Below are 24,365 nucleotides of genomic sequence, written 5' to 3'. Positions count from 1 at the left end.
TCACCCTGCACAAAAATCAATTCAAAGTGGATCAAAGACTTAGGCACTAGAACAGAGACTCTGCACCTAATAGAAGAAAAACTAGGCCCAAATCTTTACCACATCGGCCTAGGACCTGTCTTCCTTAACAAGACTCCTAAAGTGCAAGAAGTAAAATCAAGAATCAATAAATGGGGTGGATTCAAATTAAAAAGCTTCTTCTCAGCAAAGGAAACAATAACATGAGGAACGAGCCTACAGATTGGGAAAAAATCTTTACCACATGCATCTCTGATAAAGCATTAATCTCTAGGATATAAAAAGAACTCAAAAAACTAAATGCCAATAAAACAAATAAACCAATCAATAAATGGGTTAAGGAACTGAACAGACACTTCACAAAAGAAGAAATACAGTTGATCAACAAATATATGAAAAAGTGTTCAACATCTCTAGCAATTAGAGAAATGCAAATCATGCACTAATATCTCCAATGTGTTGAAGGAAAAATAAAACAAAAAACTATTTGCCCAAAATTCTATACCTAGATAATATACCGTTCAATTGAAGGAGTAAAATACAGATTTTTACATAGTGCAAAGATATAGAGAATTTGTGGCTCAGAGATCCTCACTAAAGATCTAAAGGATGAATTCCAGGAAACAGGAGATTGAAATAATAAGGAAAGAATGAGCTGCAAGATAAAATGGTAAGTAAAGCAATCAGTAAATAATATTGATTTTTTTAAATAGTACTAAGAATTGAGTTGAAGCAAGGGATAAAAAGAACAAAAAATATACATGTACTAGAAAATAATAACAAAAGTAAAAATGGTAATCAAGAAAATTTTTCTTTCTTTCTCTCTCTCTCTCTCTTTCTCTCTTTCTCTCTGTACCAGGGATTGAACCCAAGGACACTTAACCACTGAGCCACAACCTAAGTCCTTTTGCTAAGTTGCTTAGGGCCTTGCTAAATTGCGGAGGCTGGCTTTGAAATTGTGATCCTCCTGCCTCAGCTTCCCAAGAAAAAAGAAAAAAGAAAAAAAAATATTGATTAACTTTAGACTCTTTCAGGTCTGTATGTGTTGTTTGCATGTGAAAGATAGCTCTTAAGTGATAGAAATAAAAGATTTATCAGGAAAACAAAGGAATCTTTACTTCTTATCTCCAAGGAAGAGGGAGGGTATTATGGTTTAGATGTGAGGTGTCCCCCAAAAGCTCATGTGAGACAATGCAAGAAGGTTCAGAGGAGAAATGATTGGGTTATGAGAACCTTAACCCAATCAGTGAATTGATCCCCTGGTGGGATTAAATGAGTGGTGACTGAAGGTGGGTAGGGTGTGGCTGGAGGAGGTGGGCATTAGGGGTGTGCCTTTAGGGTATATATTTTGTATCTGACAAGTGGAGTCTCTCTCTGTCTGCTCTCTGATCATCATGTGAGCTGCTTCCTTCCACCACACTCTTCCGCCATGATGGTCTGCCTTAAGCCCTGAGAAACAAAGCTAGCCTTCTATGGACTAAGACCTCTGAAACTGTGAGCCCTTAAGTAAACTCTTCTTCCTCCAAAGTTGCTCTGGGTGGGTATTTTAGCTACCATAGTAAAAAAAAAACTGATTAAAACAGAGGGGAAAGATGGGGAAGGAGTCAGGCTACAGTCTATACTCCAGTGTGACATTTTTAAAGCAGGTGAAATGAGGACCAGATGGACATCTTTCCTTGCAGAAGATTCTCTAACTCAACCTTTGTTTGGCATCACCCTATCAGTTGGAAAGAGTCAAATACAAGTAGTTTCTGCCTGGCCTGGTTCCTCCTCTGCTGCCCTCCTCTGGGCCCTGACTACCAGCCTCATCTCTAGGCCAGCCAGCATGCATGTTACTACCCTGTTCCCCGTGTGTCACCTGGGCTGAGGCTTATCCTCCCCCATCCCTGCACACTGCATCCCTGCTCTGCCCCAGACTTGCTCTTTCCAGGCCCTTCTTGAGGTTTGAGCTGGCCTCTGCCTCCCTCCCTGCCACATGCTACCTGCCATGCCCGGACAACAACATAAACACTCAAAACTGTTACCGGTTATTACTGGAAGGTGGGCAGAATAAAACAACGGTGGTTATGAGCACTTGCGTTAGAGCTGGGCAGTCTGGGTTTGAATCCCAGGTCTGCCTCTTATTGCATTGTTAATCCTCAAATAACAATCTAGGCTCCCAGAGTCTCGGTTTCCTCATCTATAAAATGGGAATAAAAATGCCTACCCCTTTGGGTTGTCATGAGGATGCAGCTTGGCACAGAGTTGGCCCAGGGCACACCTCCACACATAGAGGAGGCACAATGCTAACAATACTGAGAGCGTCCCATAAGACAACTGAAACTTGCAGAGGCAGGGCAACTTGTGAATGAAAGTTCTGGTGGTTGTAGGACTGGGTTGGGAAGCAGGTTTTCTGATTCTCCCTCTGAGCTCTTACCCCCAGCCAAAGCCATGTGATCCACGTCTCAGGCTGTGGATGGCAGCCCTGGGCCCTTGCCTTGGCTGCCACTGGGTCTTAGATGTCCAGTGCCCCTGGTTTTGTTTTTTGTAAGGAACTAAGTTGTGGGAACTTTTTTTTTTTTTAAATCCTGAGGACCTTATAACTTGAGCCCACAGAAGCCATCCAGCATCTTGTGTTAATTTTAAGAGTGAATTTCCAGTTTGGACACAGTGGTAGACACCTTGCAGGAGAAGTGGGTCTTCTGGAGAGGGAATTAGACTAGAGACAGAAAGAGAAGGAGGTTGTGAAGAGGGGAAAGAAACAAAGCCAGAATTTGGGGACCCTGCCTGACCTGAGGAAGAGGCTTGGAGCTAGGGGCTCCCCAGGAATCAGGCAAAGGCCAGGCGGGGACTTCAGCTGTGGCCTGGCTTCCTAGAGATGATCTCCTGGGTTCTGGAAAGCCTCAGGAAACTACCTGGTGTGTGCTCCTTGGACTTTTTTCCAATCGCCCTGTGGAACTGCCAACATTTTCCACATTAAGAACAAATCAAAAGAGATTTTTCACCAAGCGTGAGGTAGTGGACGGGAATGAGAACAAATCAAATTCATGCAAAAATAGAGGAAATTAATTTTTAAAAAGCCCAACCAAACACCCTGTAATTTTCAGTGATTTCCTTTCAGGGAAACTGTGACCACTGTCACTATAAACAAAGCAGAGAATAAATAAATAAAAAGGGAAAGAAGGTTGTTTTCCCTCCCGGCCTCCCTGATGGATGGTTTACAGAGGCCCCGGGATAAGAGTCAGCCTCTAATGGTTCCCAGATGGCGCCTGCTCTGCCCCTGCACCGTGTTCTCCACGCGCCTCTGCCCGGCCTGCCAGACACACGGATGGTGACCGGGACGGACCTTCGCCCCCTCCACCGTGGCCACAGCCACATGCAATTGGGGCAGTGGTGGGAGGGGCGGGCAGCAACAACCACCCTGTGACCACCGTGGAAATGGGCCACCAGAGCCAGTGCCCTCTCCCTTCAGCGCATGGCTGAGCTCCTGGTGGCCTGGCTCTGACTCCAGCCCTGAGACCACCAAGGCGCTATGTGCCTCCTTCCTCTCAGGATGACCTTCCTCAGCTGTGCCCATAGCCAGGCTCCTGGGGCCCACTGCATCCTGCCTCCCAGGAGGGGCTGGCTGGGCTCAGACCCTCACTTAACTCAGGAGAAGCCCCTGCCCTTCCTGCACCCCCTGGATTAGGGCCCTCTGGACCCAACAGGATACACAGCTCCAAACCCTTTCTGAAATGAGGCAGGGTGTCCGTCATGATTAAAGTTCCCATCTCAGAGCATCTTTGCTCCTGGGAGGTTGGACTGAAGCCCCCGTGGATCACCCTCACGCAGCGTCACGTCCTGGAGGCTCCTCATCCCAGGTTGCCACCCCCAGTACCTCTGCTGCTTCCATAACCTCAGGAGGCTGCCCTGATGGAGCATGTGTGTGACCCAGATGACCACTGGGATGTGTCTTCTGTCTCCTCTCCTCCCTCCCTGTCCGGTATTCTTAGAATAAGCCTGGAATGCCACCTGAGTGGCCCCTCCTGATTTTCAACACCCGGGATTCACCAGAAAAGGGGGGTGAGACGTGTAACCAGATTCCAAACCTCTCCTCTTACTATCTTGGTTTCTGTCTGTAGTTGAGGAATTCAGGTGCTTTTACCAGCCTAGACATTCTCTTGGTCTGTGAGGAGACATAAGCTTTCTCTTCAAAGAACTTGAACATAACTTTGTCATTGTTGAATATCTCTTGCAAAACAAATATCATGATGAGCTGGGGTAAATGAATCAGAAACAGATGGATGAAATTTCTCTGAAATACACAGAATTTCAACCCGGAGGGAAAGGGTGGAGGCAAAAGGCATTTGGGATTTCCAGAAGTCCAAAATGCAAGGATAGGGGCGGAGCCATCTGACTGCTCCAACCAGCTCATCTGAAAGTGCCCAGTCAAGCATCCACAGAGATTCTCTGCGGCTTCCAAGGGGCCTGGTTATCAAGAACATGGGGCTGCTATCAAATTTCTAAAACATGGCTTCTGAAAATAAACGGTTCTAATTTACAGTATACCTTCTCTTAACCACTCCCCTGGAGCACATGGCCCCATGGAAGATGGAAATTATTTTGGAGATAACCAGTTGCTGGGTTTGGCATCCATTCTGAAACAGTTAGATGTGTGCACAGAGGCCCTGATTGGCGGGGTGGGAGTGTGCTGAGAGCCGGGGCCGACACATCAGTGGTTTCACCAAGAATGCTAAAATCCTATACTTTGTGACAAAGTTGCTCCAGGGTAAGCAGATTGCTCACAAATCGGTTACAGATTTCCCTAAAATATGTAGGCACTTCCATGCCGGAGCTAGGGAGTGTGGAGCCCAAATGCATACAGGGTGTTGCTCAGCTCAAAATATGGAAATGGAGGAGTTGGAGATGATGACCCGTCCCAGCAGTTGTCCCTAGGCTGGTCCTCCCGCTTCCTCCACATCCATGCCCCGTGATAGTCACAACTCTGCACAGTGGCTTTGCAGATTCCTGTAGAGGAATTGCTGCCTCCCTATTCTTCAATCTGCAAAACCAAACCAAACCTGTGGCTACCTCTACCACACAGCTACCTTCTCTGTTCAAAGAGGAGCTGCCTTCCACTGGTATTTTGAAAATGAAATCAATATGAAAAAAATTGGGGAATCTCTCAGAGTGTGTCCTCGATTTAATGTCATATGGAAGTTTTGCAGATACTTCATCACAGGCCCAACCGTGGTCCTTTGTAGAAAATCAACTGCATTAGTTAGTCTACTAATTCATATTTAGCACATCTCAAATGGGACTCTTTGTTTTGATTACTGCTTTGATGATCACCTCAGCCAGGGGTACATGGCACCTTCTCATGCCGAAAATCTCTAATTCCTCCTCAGTGGTGCCCTCTTGCTCATTCCTCAAAACCTAAGTCATCAGGAAGTCCTGTGGGTCTTGGGTCCACACACTGCCACTGCCACTTCGGTCTGGACAACTTTGGTCACCTCCAGGTGGCCTCCACCTTCTGCTCTCACTGCTTTTCCAGTCTCTCCCCCAATCCATCCTCCACACAATGGCTCCAGGTCCCTTTCCTCAAAATGTAATCCAGATCATGTCCTTTCTATGCATAAAAATGTTTAGTGGTTTTCCACAGTCGTTAGAATTAAATCCAAACTTCCAACTGTGACCTTCAAGATCATGTATCCTCCAAGCCCTGCTTCCCCTCAACTCCCTCCCCACTTTCCCCTCTACCTGACTTCCCTGATCCAGCTACCTGGCTCCCTCCATGACATCCAAGCCCCTCACACATGCACATCGTCAAAATGTCCAGGAATTAGGAGACAATATCCCTGAATAATAGAGAATCTCTCTGCCTCTCTGAGCAGCTGTGAGCAAGAAATTAGTTTGTATCGCTTTGAGACATTACAGTTTGGGGCTGTTATAACAGTGCAGTGTGTACTTACAAAGTGCAAAGGAAGCCCCACTAACATGAGCCTCCAATTTTTGATGTCTGTCAGTCCTGACTAGCATGAGTGCAGGACCTTGATGGCTCACACAGGTACTCCTGGGCCTTCTGGGTGCAGGGACAGTTCTCTCACCCTCTTCCACCTGCTTCCTCAAAGAATCTTCTTTCCATCTCCAAGGTGAACGAAGCACAGCTACATTGACCACCCAGAGTGCCTTTGCAGCAGACAGATTGGAGACATGCTTTGAGTTCTTTAGGGACAGTTTCTATCAGAGGCTCTATCTGGCCAAAGAGTTTAGACACCTCTCCAGAGCTGACCCTGGATGTGGTAGGACCCATAGCTTGCTGGATGCAGCAGGGTGGATCAGAATGGTATCACGCAAGGTAAAGGCAAGGATACCAAACTTCCTGAAGCCTCCTTCCCAGAGGCAGAGTGGTAGACAACTGGAACAGCAGGCAGAGGGTGCAGGTGTGACAGAGGTGGGGCAGCAGACCTGGAGATGCTGAGGAGCTCTAGCATAGAGCCTGTGGCCTCTGGGTCTCCCGAGGGTGCCAATCCATGTAAACATGAGCCACAAAATCATCAGATACTATTTCCTGAACTTTCCAATTTAAAAGCCCACATCAGTGGTTTGGTAATAAAAATAGCATTTCACATGGCACACATGACAAAAGCTTCCTGGGTGCCGAAGATCCGGCCAAGGAGCCTCTTGCTCCATGATGGAACCATTTATTCAGTTCCATAGTCTGCCTCTGTCACAAGGGGAGGCTCAGCACAGACACCAAATCCCAGCTCCAGTGGCTTTGTTAGTAAAGGGCAAAAATTCCTTGCCTCTCGGTGCCTTGGCCCCCTCCTCTATAAGATGGAGACAAAGGTGGAAACTGTCTCAGAGGTATCAAGGGAGCCGAATGAATAAAAAATATGAAAACTCATGTAACTGCCTGTAAGAGAGCTATTCTTACAAGAAACAGGCTTTCTCTAACGAATTCTACAGCTTAGGCACAGACCGTGACCTTGTATTTACCAGACCCTTGAACCTTGATTTAATGTCATACAGAAGTTTTGTAGATACTTCACCACAGGCCCAACCATAGTATCCAATTTGGAGACCACTTTTATGTTTTGCTTTTGTCCCAGTTCAGATTCTTGTTTTCATTTTTTAAAATTTATACAGGTCCAGTTATTATTTTTTTTTTAAAACTAGGTTTGCTGGATTTTTGGAAAATCTTTGCTTTGGTTAGAGGCAACATTTGAAAAATGGCATTTGGGTTTGGTTTGGCTTTCACTTGAAGAGAGCGGCTTGGGTTGGGCTGGAGTTCATGGTTTAGCTCAGTCCAAAGGCTGACCGTGAGAGCTGACCTGTGTTCCCTGTTGCATGTAGGGCGGGAAGAACAGCAGCCCCTCAGTACACCTGCAAACACTGCAAGCTACTGGAGGCCCACAGTCATCTTGAAACACAGCAGTCTTAGAGGTCCTAGAACCACATGCTTCACATTGTAGGACCCTGGCGCAGAAGGATTTTGTTATCATTGTTTTGCAGTGTTTTATAAACAGTGTAAGAGGCACATGAGCACTCAGAAGAGCCTTCAGCAGGACCAAGTCTCACCTGAGAGGTGGGCAGATATTTGTTCTAAGTTCATGTCCATTGCTGAGCTTCAACTTCCAGCTGGGGTCCCACTTTCCCAGGCTTGTCCCCAGTTAGAACAGATGCAGGCTTCTTTAACTGAAGAACCCACATTTCACTGTTCTCACCTCTACAGCCACTGCCAAATGTTTCTAGGAATTGTCCTCCTAGGCCCAACTTGAGGGGAAGCCAGTCCCCTCTTGTTGTCTGGGCCTGCTGAAGAGTCCCACCACTGTGTTCCTCCACATCTTGTTGCCATGGGCTGTTTGTGCAGAGCTATGAGCACTGAGCACATAGGTGGACTGGACTGACGTTGCCTCTCTGTTTGGGCTGGCGGTGTGTGTCCTTTTCACTCTCTCTGCCTAAGGTACCCACACAGCACCTGAGATGGGCGTGACCTTCCAAGATGTCAGTCAATCTGCTGACAGCAAGACATCATGAAGCTAGACTCAACCCCCTGAAACCTGACCCCTTGCCTCATTTAAATGGCTTCTCCCTAATAAAACCCGGGTTCGTGTGGTCTCTCTCTTTCCTGCTCGCCTGCCTCCCTTGTGGGAGCTGTGTCTGAGGAGCAGTCACTGAGCCCAAAGAAAAAGGTACTTTCTGTGTCTGTGTCTTTTTTAGTCAGCCCAAACTTACTTGGAGTGGCCCTGATTGATGTAGTCACATGTCCCTGCAATGAAGAATCTGTTTCCCCATTGCCTTCTACCCTCTGAGGTCCCAGGAACAAGCCCACGTGCTCTTCAGATGTGACAGACCAGAGTGAGAGGTTCAAAGCTCTGACTCTTGGAATCATGGTGCCCACGGACCCTGGGGGTGTTCTCTTGACTGGCACACATGGTCCCACGTGGCTGCCGTGTCCTTTGGCCTGTGTTCTTTCAATTGTTCCTTGTTCCCTCAGTCACATACTGAACTCTCCATGTGCTTCTCAGACCTACCCACGTAAGTCTAAACTCCAACTTAGGCCTCCTCTGTTTGTCCTAAGCAAAACAGTCCTGTGGGTAAAATTAAAATATCATGAACATAGAGCTTGGGCTATCAGTTTATGAGGTGAAGCTAAATCAGCCACATTAAACAAGTAATGACAAAGCACATTGTAAACTATAACATGCTCTGCAGATGACAGCCTAATTTGCTCCAAAATCTGCTCACTTGGGTTTCCCATTTCACTGCAGTCCATGTTTAGGAAGGGGTCGGGGGATACAGGGCTCCCTCCTGCCTTTGATCAGGCTGAACTGACCTGACCAAACTTGTGTTTCTATTAACTGCTTAGAGACGATCATTCTTGCTGTATGAAAAGGTTTCCACAGCCTCTGAGGATTTTTCTTTGTCTTCATTTCTCATTTTGTTGCATCTTTCTGAAGCCAACCCCTAAAGCTGGGAAAGGAGTTCCATGAATCCTGTCCTCAGAGCCACATGGTGTCCTCCCCTGCACTCCACCTTGCCCCATAACTGCCCCTGTGTCTTGCCCTCAATTGAAGGAAGCACATGACATCATCTCTCTCACTGTCACGAAACCTACTAGTTAGAGATGCGATTGTTATTTGTAGAAAATCGTCCAGAGGTAAGACTAGATTCGGGGCTGGGGTTGTGGCTCAGTGGTTCTATTCTCAGCACTACATAGAATAAAGGTATTGTTCTGTCTATAACTAAAAATATTTTTTTTAAAGACTAGACTGTCTGCAAATACAGTCAATACCAATTCTTCCCATCCTATGGACATTGAGAAGTCTATTTCTCCTCCCCTTGAATTTGGGCTGATTTTGTAGAAAGTAAGATTCTGGAACTTCTGAGCCCAGGCTGAAAGAGGCCTGGAAGCTCAACTGCCTGGCACTCTGAGATACCCCACGTAAGTCAGACAACCTGTTAGAGACACAGGTCCCACCTGCTCTCAGCTGTTTCAGTCATAGCAGCTGAAATAGCAGCTGAAGGACCAAGTGTCTGGGTGAGACTTTCTTGACTTACTCGATTTCAGTCCTGTCACAAGACTGTAAAATCATGATTCTTAAGTCACTGTATTATGGGATGGCTTGTTACATGGAAATGAATAATGGATACCCCATCTATAGCAGGTTGATTACTCTGGTAGCACATATATGATTGGCTTGTAACTTATTGGGAAGATGTGAGTACATTTGCATAAGGAACTCGGGAGTCTTCTGAGAGAAACTAGAATGAGACTCCAACTTTTCTTCCCAGTGAATTCAAGTGAACATTAGTTAGGCTAAATCTGAAGCTGGCCCCCACTCCACAGACATAAAGGTGCGTAAGTCTCCTGAAATAAAGTCAGGGGAGTGGTGATGACCAAAGCTCAGGACCCACATTAATGACCACAGTGCTTCCTGCACAGTGCGAGAGCCATAAATGGAAGGATCCCAATTCCCTATGTAGCTGGGTTTTGTTGAGAATAGCCACGTCAGCCTATTGGAGTTTCCTTAACTTATAAGGAAGGGAAGGTAAAGGGAGAGACAAGGTGATAGAAGGCCTCAATATACGGGGCCTCAAGCAGGGCCCTTCCAGCCAATACTGGGGTTTATATTTTGATTCCTAAACTGTAAAGCCAGACATCCCAGGTGCATTACTGTTACAATTTTCAGTTTTTCTTTTAAAAAGATTCCATCTTGAGGATGAAAAAATTTGTTGAAAAATTAAATAGTAACAGAAGTTGTAAAGAAATATCCTCTTGTTCAAAATTGGTGTCACTCTTTTTCCCCCAAATGTATACGGTGTGTAGCAGAACACAAAGAAGTAATTTTTAGCATATGAGGAAAATTGTTCATAACTTCTCCAGAACCTAGTGTTTGAAACAAGCCATTGCCCTCACTGAATATATGAATGGCTAAAATATTGATTTTTTTCTTAAAATGCAAAGTCTCTGAAAGAAAAGTGATTTGGTTTTTTTTCCTGTTTCTTCTTTCCCCTCAGAATCAACAAATCAGAACACAACTCCACCTTGCTGAATTTGAACTCCAAAATGTGTGTTTAAGGGAGACAGGGCTGACAGCCGGGGGACTTGAAGGTCCCATTAGCAGTCATCCACACCCATTACCCTGTCTCTCTGGATTTCCTTCCAAGCCACTTTTCCAACACTCTTTGCAAAAAGAACCGACAGATTCTGAAATTTGCATGCAGATCCTTCTTGATAGTAAAAATGCTTCAAGATGTGGCTGGGCGGGCTGGGCGGTTGACTTCTGGGCTTTGAAAGGCCCTACCTGGTCTCAGCTTCATTTCTCACAGTGGTGTTGTACCTGCAGTCAACCCTCTGGACATCCGTGACCCCTCCCCTTTTCTGCAGCCAGAATTCCCAGAAGTCACATGACCTGGTAGATGATTTTTTTTTTCCTTCCCAGCACTTGGAGACCAAGGCTTGGAGAGGTGAAGATGGACCCTGTTTTAGACAGCTCTTTTGCTACTGTGTCTGAAGGACCCAGCCAGCACAATTGTAGAGGAGGAAAAGGTTTTTTTAAGGACTCTCAGTTTTAGAGGACTTGGTCCATAGAAGGCCAGCTTCATTCCTCAGGGCTCGAGGTAAGGTTAAACACCATGGTGGAAGAATGTGGCAGATGGAATCAGCTCACATCATGATCAGGAAGCAGAGAGACTCCACTCTCCAGATACAAATATATATCCAAAGCCATACCCCAATTCTCACCTCCTCCAGCCACACCCCACCTCTTTGGTTATCACTGTTAATTTCTATTATGGGATTTAAATCACTGATTGGGTTAAGACTCTCACAACCCAATCATTTCTCCTCTGAGCCTTCTTGGATTGTCTCACATGTGAGCTTTTGGGGCCACCTCACATTCAAACCATAACAGTCCCTGAGCAGCTGTAGAGCCACAGTGGATGGCAAAGCCTCTTCAGAGACTCCTGTCATGGGTGGAGTTCAGCCAATGACTGTGGTGGGGCACATGGTGGAAGAGAGACATTTACCCTCTGGGCCATTCCGCCAGGTCACTGTTGCAAGGTAGGATGAAGTTAGACCTCCTGCTCACAAATCTGTGATGTCCTTTCCTGAGGTGTTTATTTAGCACAGATTTTTTTCTTAACCTAAGGTCAAGATTTCAGGAAGTTCCCTGAATTTGGATGAGAAAAAAATATACATTTATATTTTTACTCACCTCAAGTTGAAAGTTAGCACTCTTTTTCTGCCTTTATTATCAGCAGAATTGCAGGTACTCTCATAGTCCAGTTGTATCTATCAGGAAATATTATTTATACCCATCACTACTTTGGCATGATAAGTAATCAGTAGACCCACTACTAAAGTTTATTATTTAAGAGCTTAATAAGAAAATAAAACTTTATCATACTTCACATGCACTAGGCTGGCCAACTTAAAAAGAAAAAGGAATCACAATGATGGTGAGGAGGTGGAGAAAATGGACTCCTGTGCACTCTTGGCAGAGATGTAACCATGCCGTAAGCTGCTATGGCAAGCCACGTAGCAGCTCTTTGAAAACATAAAAATGGAACTACCAGAGGATCAGCAATTCCACTTCCATGTCTGTACCCAGAAGAAGTGAAGCAGGGCCACGAGGATATTTGTATCGTGTTCATAGCAGCATTACTCACAAGAGCCAAAAGGTAGGCACCACCAAAGCGCCCTCTGACTGATGAATGGATAAATAAAGTGTAATGTGGACACACAATGGGATATTATCCTGGAAATAGGAAGGAGATTCTGGCACAGGCCACAACATGGATGCATGCTGAAGACATTACGAAGTGAAATCAGCCAGTCATGAAAAGACAAATACTGTCTGATTCCACAGATGTGAGGTACCTGGAAGAGTCACATTCATAGAGACAGAAAGTAGACTGGTGGTTGGTTGACGGGGGGATAGGGAGTTAGTATTAAATGGGTGCAGAGTTTCAGTTTTGCAAGATGAAGAGCTCTGGAGATTGATGGTGGTGACAGTTGTCCAACAATGTGAATGTAATTTCTGCCACTGGAACTGTACACTTAAAAAAAGATTAATATGGTTGATTAGAAAAAAAAATCCAGTGAAAAAGAACATCCCCAAAATACTGCAAATTAAGTTGTTAAAAAAAACATTGATTGTATTTTGATATAACTGGTTTCCTTTTCTTAGTGTTTCATGCATTTACTGGGATGGGGTCTCTAGGCTTCTCCAGGCAGTCAGAAGGGTCCACAGCACAGGAGACTTGAGATTCCTGGGGCCAAGGCTCTGCTCCCCAAACTGCCCAGAGACATGGAGTCCACCTTGGAAAATCAATTTTACTTATGTGTAACATCTTTCAAACATTTTTTGTAGGAAAGGAAACATGGGTGTATTGTGGAGTAAAAAGCAAACTTTACAAGGAGTTTTGGGGATAAAACGTGAAAGGTTAAACGCATTCTGTGTGTGGCTGGTTGGCCGTATCTCCAGAGCTTTGAGGGTTCACCACCAGTGTCCTTCCCTGTTACAAAGGACAGACTCTGTCTCTGGAATTTTGAGATGACCTGCTCAAGAGCCACACCCTGCCCTGAGAGGGCTGAAGAGGGAGGCCTCTGTTCCCTCTTTAAATTGGAAAGGCTGGGCGGAATGGCCAAAAAAGGAAACATTTCCACAGGAGGGCAACTCAGGTTCAAATCTGAACTCTGCCAGTTCTTAACTGTGAGTTACCTGCCCAGGCTCTTGGTTTCTCTACCTGTAGAATATAAATGAGAGTATTTACCTCACAATGTATACAAAACACCTACCTGGTTCCTTCAAGGGGTGAAACACAATTTAGTTTTCAAATCAGAAAATCAAGTTCTTTCCTGCCTGTGGAGGTGCTTTCTCCAGGGCTGCCAGGGCCTGAGTCCCAATTTCCATTTCAGCTCCTCCTCTTCACCCTAGTCCAGGAGACAAGCTTGGGTGAAAGGCCAGAATTTCTCTTTCTGACCTTCTCGGTCTGTATTGACCTTCTCAGTCTTTTCTGTCATCTCTCAGGTGCTTCCAATTAGATGTCAAATGTGAACTGGCTGATACCAGCTGCAGCCGAGCCAGTGTTAAATTTGCAGACCCCAGGGCTCAGGGAGGGTCTCCACAATTTCCGGAGGCTTTCATTGGGCAGCCAGCATCGTGAATCCTTCAGCCAGGTGGACAGCACCACCCAAGGAGCAGGATCCAGGGGACTTTACTGCAGCGTGTGTCAGTGGGAGGGCCAGCTGCTGGGGCGCAGGCATCAGCACGCGTAGGATCTGGCACAAGCAAACAAGGAGCCTGCAAAGGGCTCAGGGGGACCATGTGAGCATGCCCTACACGTGGGCAGGGTTAGCCTCAGCACATATGATCCACACCACGGACCTGTAAGCAAGGGGCAGGTCCATGAGTACTTCCAGCGCTCCCCTGAGGGTTCGCCTGGTGTTCACCTACAGGTGGTGGCCAGAGGAGGGATCAGAGGCCCAGGAGGCCCAGGAGAGACAGTAGACTTGAGTGGTCCTTGAGCCCGCTGCCTGAATGGAGCAATGACCAGCTCAGGCCTGTGGAAACGAGAGCCAGATCAGAGTAATGAACGGCCAAAAAGCAAATTAAACAGCCGGGGCCCTTCTCTGTTTCTTCTCAGGCCTTCAGATCCTACATCATCTGCTCTCAGCTGTAGTCCTGGCACTTTCAGCCTCGTTTCTCAATGTGTCACCCCCCATATGGCTCTGGGCCTCTCCCCTGGATTGGGCCAGATTCCTCTAGGAAGTGGACCTTGGAATGAGTGCCCTAGCCTGTCCCTGCCCACCTCCCCCACAGTGGACTTGCTGTCCTGCAGGGAGCCCAGTCAGGGTCCCACAGGTGGAGAGTTTCCCCTGCACCAGCCTCGCAAGAGCCTATCAGTCCTGGTGTAGAAGACCCAGACTTCTGAGGCCTCCTCTTCTTTTGAGGCCTAAGATGGATGTGCCTTGGATAGGCTCAGTGCCACATATAAGTGCCACACTCTGACAGTTCTGAACAAGTTCTTTGGCTGGTTGTGACCCCACCTTTACCGTACCTGACATCTTTCATTTCTATCTTTTTCTGCCTTTGCTCTCACAGCCTTCAGGAGCCCTGTGGCCACCTTAACCCTTTCTATAACATACAAATGTATTTAAATCTATATTTACATACATCATTATGCAAAGTATAATGTGTGACTTGAGTATTATAGATATTCATAATTATTTTTAGAAAAACAGAACCTGAGGTTGCCCTGCTTAGGACTACCAGGTGACTCATAAGAACTCCTTGAATTGCAACTGATAAAAGTGATGAAGCATGTGTGTTTATTATTATTCAATAAATTCTGACACCGTAGAAAGACACCAACATGTTTGGTCTACGTTAATGGCATAGTTCACACACAACAGTTAGCACTCAAATCTGTTTTTACCCAAAGCTGTCTTTCCTCGCAGGCCAACTTCGGGTGCAGCCCAGGCCTTGTCCTGGAGAAGAGGTCTGTATGATCCAGTCATAAAGCAAAAGTGCCACTGCCTTAGTTCAGTTCCAGAGCAGTAGGGCCTGGAATGCTGACAGAACAGGCAATCCTAAGTTCCAGGGAGCCCCAAGATACAAGCATCTCTTGGAGAGCCCATGCTGAGTGGCTGGGCCAAGCCCCCCTGAGGCTGGAAGCAGGCTGAGGGATTGGCAAGGAAGGCAAGGCCTCAGCCCCCAAGTAGTGGGATTCAGGGTGGAAAGAAGACAGGACTGGGGCTGGGAGGAGAGTTTAGCTATAAAACACAGTTACAATCCCAGGTACCAGGAATAGTGCTAAAGGCTTACAGCATCATTTCTAACCCACACATTCAGCCTGAGAGGGAGAATCCTCCTGATTTGAGAAAAAGAGAAATCTGAGGGTCCGTGGGCTCAGAGTATCACAGGTAGTAAGCAGTCAGCCAAGAATCAAATGGAAGACATCTGTGATCTGTCCAAGGTCTACTATCCATTCCCAGCTCCACACGGACCCAGTGAGGCAAAGGGGGGAGCCTTAGACTCAGTGCAGGAGCAGAGCGTGTCTGGGCTGCTGATTCCCAGCCTGGGTTAGTGTCCACTGCCAACAGTGTCCAGACCGCCATGTTGGTCTGGGAGAGCGTTCAGCTGCTGGGAGTTGATAAATCATATCTGTCTGTTTTCCCCTCAGAGACTTTGTACCTCCTCTGGAATACCCTGTTCCCAGATTTCAACATGGCAGGCCCCATCCTGAGGAACTAAACTCAGACATCTCCTACTTGAAGAGGAGCCCCTGGCCTCTCCCTTACCCTATTACACTTGCTTCACAATCTTGGATATTCTCATTCATTCTTTGTCTTCCTTCTCCTCAAACATAATAGCATCTGTCCTTGCCTTCCCGAATCCCCACTGCCTAGATCCACCGACACTCTTGTACAGCAGGTGGTCACCAAATATTTGGTGAAGACATCAGAAAAGGTGGCAGAGTCTGACCACCAGCAAAAGCTACCTCTGACCATCCCAGTGGTCCTCTGCGCAGCTGCCACCTCAGTGGCCACGTGGCCCTTGGCCATCACTTGACCAGACGTCATCTAACAGTCCAAAGCAGACCTCACTCACTGACCTACCTTGTGGGTCTCCAACATGGCTGCCCCTGCCCTGGTGAGGTCACCAAACCCAACTCTGCCTTCCTGTCACCCCTCATGCCCTCACACACTGAGGCTTTAGGAAAACAAAAACAGTCTTTGAAATAGGGTCAAGGCCCTGGTTTCAGATGGCCAAACCCTCCCACAAAATGGAAAGAATGCAGGGCCTGGAGTCAGACTAGGCCCAGACCCTGGGCAGGGACCCACGGCTCCTGGTCTCATGTACACCATGTTCAGCATTCCTGGGCCACAGCTAAACTCCTCCTCCATCGAGTGGATTCTGCCACTTTCTCCCTTTAAACCCCTGCAGGGAGGCCTGCAGGTCAAGGAGACACAAAATCCGGTGCAGGTTGTGCTTCTCAGATGAAAAGTCAGACAGTTTCACAGCTGCGCTGCCTGACTGTGCCAGGCAAAATTGCTTTGTCTGGGAGATTTTTATATGCATGTGAGGTTTAGAGTTTATAGAGAAAAAAAAAAAATATATATATATAGCTCATTTCATAGCACTATTCTGGGATTTTCTCTGAAGCACAGTCTCCGCACAGCCCTGAAATGTTTTGACAGCTCAGGCAAATCTTCAGGAAAACCTGAGGCCAGAGTGTTGGCCCTTGAGATGCTTGTCGCTCAGCTCCCCACACCCCCACCGGGAGTCCACACCACCACCCTGACCTCGGGGCCAGCTGCGCAGGCCACTTATGAATCAGCCTTGTCCTCCTGTTCTGATGCGGGAAAATGGGATGATGAATTCATTTCCATCACCACACTGCCCATAAGTCACGCTTGAAGGGCCTTTTTTTTCTTTTGGAGTTTCCAATGACAAAGATTTCATTATCCCAAGCAATAATTTTTAACCAGAGCAATGTACGATTTCACTCGACCTGGATTAGGCCCATATGTGAGGGGCCGCCCCAGAGCAGCAGTGTCTGGGGGAGGCCGGGAGAGGGATGTAGGGTCTCCTGTGCTCTCCCCTCCCCAATTCTTGCCCCTTTCTTCTCCATGGGGTTGATTTTCTTTGTTCTCAGTCTCCCTCCTCTACTTGTGGCCCTGTGCCCCCCAGGTGAAGACTCCCTCCTGCTGGTGACAGCCAACAGGTCCGGCTAACATTCTGTTCATTCTGTCTGTCTGCTCCCCTTTCCTGTGCCAGATCCCCTCCCCCCAGATTCAGAGGCAAAGAGGGGCAGAGGATCGTCAGTGATGTTTTCAAATGGAAGCCAAAGGGCCTTCCCTCTGAACAGAAAAGCAATTCCAAGAGCAGGCAAGAAGGACGATCCTGGGGCTTGACTCCCCTCCTGCCAGGCTGCATCCCTCCCAGGTGGTTTTCACGGAGGCCTTACATGTCCAGACTGGGAGCCTAAAGTCATAGAAACACAAGAAATAACCCAAAGAGCAGCTGTGGAGATCTTCAACAGCAACTTAGGCTCCTGGAAAGCAGCCGCTGTCCTTTGGGCTGAGATGGGCTTAGCCTGGGGCAGGACTGGGGTGCCTCTGACATCCCCCACTGCCCTGTCACAATGCATGGAGTCCCCCTGCTTTCCTGTAAGCCATGATGCCACCATTAGTGCAGGGGCAGGCCCAGGTCAGAACACTAGCAATAAGCCCAAGATGAAACCTTGGTTTCATTGGGTTTGAGGGAACATGTCTGCATTTAAATAAATACTGTTTATAGAACACTAACCAAACACAAAAGGTAAATGCATAAGATATACTGCACCTCCTCATACAGCAGGTACAAAGAGGCTACACTGAAACATTCGAAGTACCCACATGGTGGTTTCATACTGCTGGCTGACATCCAGGCCCCAGGCAGACCAGACACCAAGGCCCAGTCAGTGACTCCTGGGAGTCCAGGAGGCGGAAGCTTCAAAAGAGTCCAGGGGAGCAGCGTGTCCTTCAGGAGTGGGCAGTGACGCTGCGCAGCTGGTGGGGACCAACCATTGAGTCTGGGAGCTAAAGCTCTGGACCTCATAATGGTACCCGCTCAGTCACACAGGAGGTATCTTGAGGCTGTCTTGGTCCCCAGGTCTCAGCCACCACTATTACCTCTAAATTCCTCCCACAATATGCCGTAGAGCAGATGACGAGCCTTACACTGCGTGGGGACCAGGAGGAGGGGAACAAGCTCAGGGCACGGCCCTCATGGTGGTGGGCTTCTCTGTCCACTAACTGGCCAAGAGCAGCCCCAGTTGCCCTTGTCCCTGGCCCCTCTATAGGCCAGTCCCCAAGTCCCTGCTTGATGACCTATGAACCACCTCATGTCATGAATTAAGAGTTCTGGACAAGGGGTCAGGAGATGCTGACGACGTGCCAGGGTGCTGAGGGATTTGTATGAAGTGGCAATGGGTTTTTTTTTTTTTCCTTCTTATTGTTTTTTTAATTCAATAATTTTTCTTTAGAGGTGAAATTCACATAACATAAAATTGGTCATTTTATTTTACTCTTTTAACTTTTGGGCAATGCTGATGACTGATCCCAGGGCCTTGCTCCTGCTAGGCAAACGCTCAACCAACCGAGGTACAGCGTCAGCCCCCAAATTAACCATTTTAAAGTGCACCATTCAGGGGCATTTTGCACATTCACAATTTTGTTTGTCCCTGCCTTCCCCTACTCCCAGAACATTCTTATCACCCAAAAAGGAAACTCCACACCACTTGCAGTCACTGACGTGCTCTCTGTGGATTTACCTAATCTGGATATTTCATATAAACAGAATCATGCAATGTGTGACCTTGAGCATGCTTTTGAGATTCATCCATGCTGAGGTATGTGTCAGAATTTCACTTCTTTTAATGACTGAATAATATTTCATTGTGGTTACACTAGATTTTGCATACCCCTTCTATTGATTCCACATTTGGCTGCTGTGAACTGCACAGTAAACATGTATGTGTAAGTATTTGTTGAGATCTTGCTCTCGGTCTCGGTCTCAGGAGAACTGTTGGGTCATATATTCTATATGACTTTTTGAGGAAGAGCCAATTTATTTATTTATTTATTTAAGGGCTACATCCTCTTACATTCCCTTTAGGGGAAAAGGTTTGAGTTTATCTGGCAGTTTTGTGTGATGTGGATCAGGGCTGTGGGAGGCCAGGCTGCGGCTCCTACCTGGCACCCCCATCATACCCAAGCCCTCACCTTGCCCAGAGCCCAGCACAGCATGCAGCTCAGAGCAGGGCCTCGGAGTTGGAGGTGTGAAAGATAAAAGGGGTGAGGAAGGAGGGCAGGATGGGATGAAGAGTAGGAAGGAGGTCTTGATCATGACTGTGGGCCACAGAGCCTTGAGACACGACAGTTACAGTGAAAATCAAGGTCAAGCACCAAGACCACACAGGGCTTCCTGCTCAGGCCCTGCTGTCCACAGCCGGCTGGGCCGGGGCTGGATGCCCCAGCAGATCCCATTGCTGAGGACTAGGCTGCAACATAAAATGATGAAAATGTACAACACGAGGGAACACGCTGAAAGTCACTTATTGGCAGCCACATCCAATCTGAGCAAGACGCCGCGGTAGCTCAGGATTTCCACGCTGACCTGGACCAAGTTTTCCCCTGGGGTGCCAAGATCCTGACCTGAGAACTGAAACCACGCAAGGAGAACACGTCAGGGGCCTGACTCATCCTGTTCTCCAGCCAAGGGCATCACCCTGAGTCTGCTCTGGGCGCTGAGCCCACCAGCCCTGGGCCTGGAGAAACCTTGCTCCCCTCGTGCCTGCATTTCCCTGTTTGCAAAATGATGACGCCTTAGCTTGAAGAGCCTTCTAGCGTATTCCAGATGCATCTCTGATTCACAGAATTTTCCCACCTTGGCTCTCTTACCTGGTCCCCATGAGAAAACTCAGATACAAGGAAAAGAAGTGACCAGTTCCACGAGGTCCTATGGACAGGATGCACAGGGCCAGTGTCAGTATCAAGGTTCCACCACAAGGCTGGGCCAGGTGGGCAATGGGGGCTGCTCGGGATGCCTAGGATTCCAAGCACAGTTGGCACCCCCATGAATGTGCAATATGAGGAATGCGGTCCCGGCTGCCAAACCTGGATTTAAAATCCAACTAAGAGAGAGAGTGAGATGATGGACTGTCCACCTGCTTTCCAAAAGGACTCCTCTGATCCTTCAACTCTGCACCTTTCTGCAGTCGTGTGCAGGCTGAAGTCGAGATTGATGGGAATGGCTCTGCTGCCAACAGGTGGGTTTCCTCAATTCCCTCTTTGCTGGGCCACTAAGCCAGCCCTGTGCAGGAGGTGGGGGAGGAAAAAGAGATAGGATCTGGGGGCTCAGAGACCCTGCACACCACAGCTGACTCTGACAAGCATGAAGGCCAAGGATGGAGGAGAGAAACTTGAGTGGTCCCAGCCAGTGATTCTCACTTCTGGACTTCAGTTTCCTCCTAGTGATGACATCAGACCAGATGATCCCTGAGCCTCTCCAGCTACAATGTTCTAGGCTGTGTTCATGGGGCATCTCTTTGCAGCTCTGGGCAGCCCATCCCACCATGAACCGAGCAAAAGCACAAGCGAGTCTTCCCCACCCCCCAAAGAGCAAAGATGGTGACATCCCCACACAGACCGCTCAATTCCTCATCTCATTTCTCCTCTTAGATTCAGAGTCCATGCAAATGATTTCTCATGAATTTGAGCACTGACTGGGCTCAGCGGAGTGGTTGGCTGGGTTCATTCAGCAGCCGCATTCATCTGGGAGCTTGATTGGGGCTGGAGAATTCCCTAAATGGCCTTCAACACTCCAGAGCCTCTCTTCCATGACCCCATGTTATCCAGTGGTCAAGTGACTTCTTTACAGCATGGTGGCTGGCTTCCAAGGGGGAATGTTCTGAGAAGACAAGTCCAATGTGCAAGTACTTAACAAGACTCTGCTTATGTCATACTTACTAATGTCTCATTGGTCATAGGAGGCTACATGGCCAACCCCAGTCAGTGTGGGAGGGATCACACAAAAGTGTGAATTCTGGGAGATATGCGTCATCAATGCAATAATCTACACAGCTGTGAATCCCTCATGGGGAAGGAGCCATGACACCCTGGACCAAGAGGAGTGGGTGCCTGTCCCCCATGCTGATGGCCACGGGGACTGCCTTGTTCTTACCAGGGACATCCTGCAGTAGTGTGGCCTCCCCTCTGCAGCAAGCAAGGCCAGAGCCAACTTCAGAGTCCCAGGGGCCTCCTGCCTGTCCACCACTACTGACCGCCCCAGGTTCCCACCTGAGCCTTTTATGCCCCTCTCTAGATGCAGGATTGCCCTCACGAGACCTCCAGCAGGTGACTCAGCCACATACCCTGCTCTGATGCCTGGACCTGCATCTCTGCCTCAACTGTCCCACAGGTCCCCACACTCAGCCAGACCTCACTCAACCTTCTTGTCTTCCCCATAACTGGCTCCTGGAAGCTGTCTGAGCAGGAGCCCTGGCTTCCACTCTGGCTCTGCCTTCACTAACCAGAAGATTGGGGACAGGAGACTCAGCTGAGATATAGTTTTTCTTAGCTGCAAACTGGAGATTCTAATGTGGGCCTCTCAGGGCTGCAAAGACTCACTGGGGTGACAGAAGGCCCTGGGACTTGAGTTAATGCTTGATAAATAGTAACAAGAGCAATAATGATTGTTACTTTCATGGTTCTTACCCAGCACTCCAATGGGAATTCTCTTGGTCATCCTGCCTGCTCTGGGGGTCTCTGCCCTTCCACAAGTCCAGAAAGTGATGCTTGGAAATGGCCCCTGAACCTTCTCATTGCACTCATCCATCCAGGGGCCTCCCAGGTCCTTCCCTACAGCAAGTCAGCACATAGCAGCTGCCTGGAAAGTTGCATGAGTGAACAGTCCCCCCTCTAATGAGCTGCGTGATGCAGTAGAGCATTTCCTTCCCCAGACCATACTTCCTCAGCTGTTAAACCAGGGGCCCTCACAGCTAGGAACGCTGTGATCCCCCATCCCCGTGCCGGCCCCTGGAACAGGGAACACGAGAGTCTGGCTACATCACTTAGGCAGGCAGATTCTGAGCAGAGATGACAACTACTAGATGACTCCTTTTTTATCTCCTAAACCATCAGACCCTCCCTGAGATTTCTGGACCACTATCCCTCGCTGGCTCAGAAGTTTATTAGCTCTACCAATATTTTCTTTCGTCGTTCTGTAAAGCAAGCTCAAACTCGGTGAGCACTGCCTATGCAAAGACCTTAAACCACATGTTTATTTTCCTGAGCTATAAAAAGTTTATAGGGGACTGGACTTCTTGTCCAGCACCATGCTCAGAATTGCTACTGCATTCCACAGGAAGACAGAAGGCTCTGTGTCAGCCCGGGGGGTGGGAGGGAAGTAGGTGGGGTAAAACTGTGTGACTCCAGTGGAAAGGGCATAGGGCATGGGATGAGACAACAGAATCGTACACTTATGGAGTAGAGGAAGTCATGGGGGAGGAATACAGCAAAGTCACGTGATCAGAAAGCCAAAAGGCATCGTTTAGCCATGTGTCCTGCTCTTCATGTCTCCCTCCTGTCAAGGGAGCTTTGAAGACACCAAGTTGGCAGACGCCCCAGGCCTGGCCCTGGCTGAAGCTCACTTTCTGGAACAAGCCCTTGGTTCTAGAACATGGAGTCACTAAAGCTTGGTGCTGGAACAAACCACCCAGGGGAGACACCTTCTCTTGGTAACCCTCTAGTTTCCTGATGATCCCAGCCCATCTCTTTACTCATTTCCAACTAGTCCAGTGACTGATGAGAATCAGATGCCACTGTGTCATTCAGAACCAGACCCCAAGACATGTTCTGAGACACAGTGAGCCTACCCACCAGCATGGCATTTCTGAAACTCCTGATTCCAGCCATGGAATGAATCTCCGAGAGTACAGCACTTCCACTTGGAATTCAGGTCCAGGTTTTCCACTGAGCTGGCATCAAGATCTTTAAGTGGGCAACATCTTGAGTGGTCTTGAATCCAGCATCTACATACCCTTCTGCCAAAACACTGTGAGGTATGCTGTGGTTCCCAGGTTCCCAGGCCCATTTCCCATTGTGTCCCATCCTGGGACTTCAAGGGGAGCAGGGTGTCATATAATAGGAAGAAGGAAGCAGGCAGACAGAGGTGTGTGAAGATCCAGAGTCCTCACTGCAGCTGGGCATGGTGGCACATCTCTAATAATCCCAGTGACTCAGAAGGCTGAGGCAGGAGGCTTGCAAGTTTGACGCCAGCCTCAGCAACTTAGTGAGGCTCTAAGCAACTTAAGTGAGACTCTGCCTCAAATAAAAAATAAAAAGGGTTGGGGGAAGTGGCTCAGTGGACAAGTGCCTGTAGGTTCAATCCCTATTACCAAAAATAAACAAACAAAAAAATCCTCATTCCAACTGCACAGATTTAAGCACTAAATGAAGATAAGGGAGCAGGACTCCTTCCAAGGCCTCTTCAAACACTAAAATCCTATGATTCTTGAGAGAGAGAGAGAGAGAGAGAGAGAGAGAGAGAGAGAGAGAAAACATCCTACCATTTGTTTTGAGCAGTGATTCTAACCTTCCCAAGTGCAATGCCTGTTTTCTATTATGATTATTTCATAATGCTCTTTTATTATTCTGAAACGAAAGTGAAATGTGATACATCCACACTCATAATTTTTAAAGGTCAATGTCTTAACTGTATCAAAAAAAGCAACTTCGGTTAAATTATATAATAGCTTAAAAAAGGAGAAAAAAAACTTAGGAGTAAGTGTAACTAAGGAAAATTACAAAACACTAAAGCAAGAAAATACTAAAAGATATAAAGACCTAAAATATTCATGGATAGGTACAATTAATATCATCAAAATGGCCACATTACCACAATCTACAGACTCAAGGCAATTCCCCAAATATCCATGCATTCTTCAGAGAACTAGAAAAAAACAGTCCTAAATTTATATGGAAGAATAAAAGACCCAGAATAGGCAAAGCAATCCTGAAGAGCAGCAAGAACAGGCTGGAGGAATCACAATGTCTGATCTCAAATTATACTGAAGAGCTTTGGTAACAAAAACGGCATGGTATTGGCATAAAAACAGGTATGAAGACCAATGGAATAGACTAGAAGAAGGGGAAAAAATCCACATAATTATCTGATCCTTGACAAAGTTGCCCAAAGCATATTTTGGAGAAAAATAGCCTTTTGGAAAAATGGTGCTGGGAAAACTGGCTATCCATATATAGAGGAACAAAACTAGATCCCTCTTACCTCACACAGAAAGCAATTCAGACTGGATCAAACACCTAGAAA

Source organism: Marmota monax, unplaced genomic scaffold (genome assembly GCF_021218885.2).
Source record: "Marmota monax isolate L192 unplaced genomic scaffold, Marmota_monax_Labrador192_F-V1.1 WCK01_AAM20220418_F8-fsc00187, whole genome shotgun sequence".
Taxonomy (NCBI): domain Eukaryota; kingdom Metazoa; phylum Chordata; class Mammalia; order Rodentia; family Sciuridae; genus Marmota; species Marmota monax.
This window is presented reverse-complemented; position numbering follows the sequence as displayed.